Source organism: Dermacentor andersoni, chromosome 4 (assembly GCF_023375885.2).
Source record: "Dermacentor andersoni chromosome 4, qqDerAnde1_hic_scaffold, whole genome shotgun sequence".
Classification (NCBI taxonomy): domain Eukaryota; kingdom Metazoa; phylum Arthropoda; class Arachnida; order Ixodida; family Ixodidae; genus Dermacentor; species Dermacentor andersoni.
Window position 1 is genome coordinate 158586950 of NC_092817.1, and position 5271 is coordinate 158592220.

The following is a 5271-nucleotide window of genomic DNA, read 5'->3' on the forward strand; positions in this document are numbered from 1 at the left end:
GCCAGCAAGATTGACATTTTTAAGACTTTGTACGAATTCCTAATGCAATAAAGGTAGCACGACAAAGTGGGACGTAAAACTAGATGGCACCGCCAATGCCCATTTCTAAAAGTTTTATTTCAAAGACGCAAGCACTTAAAAGAAGCAGTAATAACTGTGCCGCCACCAAAATTGGCGAAATGAAGACCGCTTGGCGAAGGCGTAGGTCGGGAAAAACAACAAATTGCATAGGGTTACAAAAAGTGGCAAATAAGTCAGGATTTAGCAGACTTCTAGTAATGTCAAGTCACTGCATAATAATACCACCAAAACGAAAACAATACAAGTTTCATAGTTTCTGTACCAGTGAATCGGAGGACGCGTTTTTTTTTTTTCAGGGCCATAGTGTAGGCCACTTAAGGCTTTCGACTTAAAAGTGCGAGCTTCACGAATAAATACGGTATCTTCCGTTGCTCCTACCACATTACCTTTTCCGTGCTTCTTACACTGTTTATCATGTGTTCATGTCCTAGTGTCCCTGTTCACAAGATATTTTCTTTATTTCAATTATTTTATCTTTGTATGCTTTTACTAGAAGGGAAGGAAAGCGCAGTCGAGGACGGCAGGAAATTAGGTTGGGTGATGAAATTAGGAAATTGGCAGTCGCAAGTTGTTATCGGGTAGCGCAGGGCCGTGGTAATTGGAGATCGCTGCGAGAGGTTTTAGCCCTGAAGGAGGCATAAAAGAAATCGCCGACAATTACGATACTCCCTGAAGCGAATTTTTTTAGCGCAGCTTTTTAGGTGTTTTCAATTCGCGAAATATTGTTGCAAAAATTTTACTCTGCACGAAAGCGTCCACTCGGTGGCGGCACGGAGCCTCTGGCTCGGGCAGCTCGTTTAGCAGCAGCAACAGACGAAGCATTTCCACAGGTGGCGTCGTTGATTGTTCAGAAATAGTGTTCCTGTATATGCTGCCGCAGGGGGCAGAGTTGCGCATAACTTTTCCGGCACCGCTCGCACCGCCATTCGCCGAGCGCTATCACGTGGTACAAAAATGACGTCAAATGTTCAACTGCGCCGCTACGAAGCCAACTTTACGGATGCGGCGCCGACTCGTTTCTGTCAGTACCATCGAAATTGATATCAGCGGAGCGGACCGTCGAGCGTGCGTTGCACTGATGGGCTCTGGGTTGCAGGTACGGTATTCGAAGACATTAGGTTAATAACTCTGGTGAAGTGGTACGAAAGACATCATTTTGACACTTGTATTCGAGCACGATGGGGTGCAGCGCACCAAACTGCACAAATCGCACGGAAGGTGGCAAGGCTTTTTACGCGGTGCCGTGCCGACGGACGAGACCGGCCAGCTCCGAAAGGGACCAGCTGGATATGCGAGGTGCGTTCGCCTTGTTTACAGTGGTGAGTTCGGCTTGTTTACACTAAAGCAGCGTTTATCTCGAGTAACACTCCTGTACACGCTGAAATGCATACGCTTGGCATGAGAGGTTGTTCACTTGGCAATTTTTGGTGTATATGTGCAGCGCAACACAGACGCAGCACAAAGAAAGGACGACACGTTGGTGCCGCAGTGCACATATACGCAAGAATGTTAACTTACGAACTTTCCCAATTCGCTGTGTAGCTTGTACGATTGTTCTGTCCATGCGGCTCTATGGCAGTGTGTTCAAAACAGGGTAAATACTAGCAGATACAATTTTCCCGCTGCATCCTGGCTTTTCTCTACTCTCTCTTTTTTTGTCGGCGTTCTGATTTTTCATGTAAGGTTGATTAATGTACTCGTTTTCATAGTTTTGTAGTATGCGAAAACATCGTGCGCTCCCGATGATGAGACAGTTGTGATAGCTTCAGCATTTACCGTCCGCACTATGTTACTTGTTCGATCAGCCTTAGTCGACGTGAGGAATGTGAAACTTTTTGTACGTTTAATAAGCGCTGTGTTATGGCACACATAACCTGAGTACCATGAAGAGATAAAGAAATATGTGTTTTCATATTACAGCCTGCAATGTGTGTATAATTACTTTGCAAGTTTGCCATCTTATGTAATTCTTGCACTAACAATAACCTGTTGTTACTCTTAATAACTTGTTGCCTTTCCAGTGGCTTTTAATTTGGCCCCCAAGGCTCCAGAAACCACCACTAATCCCTAGCTGCCACCAGCCATTGCTCATCCATTCCCCTGTACGAAATCAATTTGATCTAGAAGTTCGTGCACCTTGAATCTTTTTCCATTTGCAGATTTGCTGCTACGAAGCAGCTGTTAAGTTTGCGGTATGAATCGTAAAAGTAAGCTTTGCATAAAATGTGCGCATGTGAATATTTGAAATGGGTTTAAATCTACGTGCCTATACCGCATATATCGAAAACGTGCCGCAGCTGTGAATGATGGGTAGTGATGTATGACGGTCACGGTTAACGGTCACTGGCATAACTGCGGGCACAATAGTTCTCATGGCCGCGATCATTATTCGCCTGGTTGGGGCAGCCAAAATGCGCTCGCATAATTGTCCACCACACGTGTGCCAAGTTTCCTGTAAACACCCTCGAAAATAGTTTTTGCCTTTCTGCCTCCGCGAGAAAACTTCATATGCATGCTCAAAAACATTTCAGCGCTTTTTGTTGCAAGGTAATGCATTTTTGCACGCGAATTTTTGAGCTGTTCGAGCCACGGGTTTAGTCAGGATTTTATTTCGAGGCAATATTTAAATTATGGGGTTTTACGTTCCAAAACCACTCTGATTATGAGGCACGGCGTAGTGGAGGACTCCGGAAATTTCCACCACCTGGGGTTCTTTAACGTGCACCTAAATCTAAGTACACGGCGCCCATCGAAGTGCGGCCGCCGTGGCCGGGATTCGATCCCGCGACCTCATGCTCACTAAACTAACACCATGGCCACTTTTCGAGGCTTCAGGGGGGGGGGGGGGGGGAGGGGTCCTACTCCTATATGTACGTTTGTGCTTGTGTTTGTATATGTGCCTGTATAGATGTATATATAAACTAAATATTTCGGGGGTTGGCACCCCTCCGGCTATGCCACTCATTCAAGCGTAGCCTGCACTAAATAATGTGATCTTGCTCACCGATTGCGAACAATTAGCGCATGCAGCTCACGAGAAGAAAGCAAATGGAACATGGCGCTGCATTTGCCTCCTGTGCGCTCGAAGAATTGCTTCACTGCAGGGCTGGAACACAACGGCAGGCCTACGCGCAACTCCGCTCCCTGCGGGAGCATATACCGTATTTACTCGCATAATAGGCGCACTATTTTTTCAGAAAATCCGGCGCGAAGTTCGGGGTGCGCCTATTACGCGGGGTAAAATTTACGAAATTTTTTCAACTCGCATTCCCGCGCTTTTAATTTTAACATATGTCAGGAATATGGCTACTCTCACATAATTCACCAATAAATCCAGCATAAAAGGGAAAATAAAAGCTACCTACTTACCTTTTAATGAACAGGCGAGAGACGTTGACTGAACACACACGTAAAATTTATTAAGACTATTCAGAGTCCGAGTCCGAGAGAACATCCTCATCACCACCGGGTGGAGACTCGTCTTCCTTGTCTGAGCTCCACAGCATGTCGTCTTCGCTTGCATCCAGTGCATTGGAGATCCCAGTCTTCTTGAAACTTTTCCTGACGACGTCATCCGAGATCTCCCGCCAAGCTTCCACGATCCATTCGCACAGCATTTCCATAGGCGGCCTCTTAATTTTGCCACCGGGGGTTAGTTGACGCTGTCCTCCAGCCATCCAATTGGTGTAAAGCCTTCGAACGTTGTCCTTAAAAGGCTTATTTAGGGAAACGTCCAAAGGTTGCAGCACGGAAGTGAGGCCTCCCGGAATCACGGCAATATCCGTACGCACCTCTGACAACTTCTCTCGGACACGTTCTACAAGGTGCCCGCGAAAACTGTCTAAAACGAGCATGGCCGGATACAACAGGCCGCCCGGCCGCCGGCCCCAGACGGTCTTGATCCAGTCCACCATCAATTCCGCGGACATCCAACCTTTCTCTTGGACCCTCACGTGTATGTCTCGAGGGAAATTTTCCTTTGGGAGCGTCTTTCTTTTAAAAATAACATAAGGCGGCAGTTTGCGTCCATCCGCAGTCACTGCCAACATGACAGTACACCTTTGTTTTTCAGCGCCAGATGTTCGAATAAGCACACTCCGTGCACCTTTTTCCTCTACTGTTGTATTTCTTGGCATGTCGAAACAGAGAGGAGTCTGATCTGCATTACCTATTTGTGACAAAATGAAGTTTTTTTGCTGCCGGAGCCGTATGACGAAACGGTGGAAATCGAGTACCTTGTCCTCGTATGCTGACGGCAAGCGCTGGCACAACGTTGTGCGCCTCCTCAAGGTAAGTCCGTGGCGTCGCATGAAGCGCGTCGTCCATCCGGAGCTTGCTTTGAAGTCTTTCGCTTCGATGCCCTGCGCTCGGGCAATTCTGCGTGCCTCCGTCTGCACTATGTCGAGAGACACTGCACAACCGTCCTGTCGAAGGCCCCGTATGTGTTGAACTAGTTGATCTTCCACTTGCGGATACTTCCCCGACTTTGCACCGCGGAAGGCCCGTCGCGACTTCTTTGTGGCCTGAAGTTTTTCTTGCTGACCTCGCCAGTAGCGAATGCTTGTCTTTCCGACACTGAAATGCCTGCTTGCAGCACGGTTCCCATGCTCGAGTGCATACTGCACAGCTTTCAGTTTGAATGCAGCCGTGTAGCTGCCGTACTTGCCCATAGCGGAACACGCGACCACACGAACAGCACGCCGTTTGCAAAATGGCGAGATGCGGCGATTTGTCTTTTCTTTGCCTGTGTTGGCATGTGTAGAGCATTGATGGCGATGGCACTGTCGCTTGTGTCGAGTCGCCCGGCCTCCGAGAGTCGCCCAGCTTTCCGAGCTGCCTAAGCGAAGGTAGCGAAAAGCTTATGTCCGCGCGGCGGTTTGGAGAGGAGGGGGATGTTATCGATAGTTGATGGAAGAATTATTTTTCGCTCGTTGATGCATTTTTTTTTTCTTTTTTTCTTTTTACGGACGCGTTAAGTCCTCGTGCTCGCTGGCTACGCGGCGGTTCGGGGAGGGGGGTGTCGGTAGTTAATGGAAGAGCTAGTTTTCGCGATGTTCCATGTGCTGTGGGCCCTCAGCAGCTGCGACGGCAGCAACACTAATGAGACTAGTAGTCCAGCAAATGCGTTGATAAGCTTGGGTTGTGAAATGTGCTTGCGTTTCTTTTTTTCACCCGAGATGGAGGGGGCAG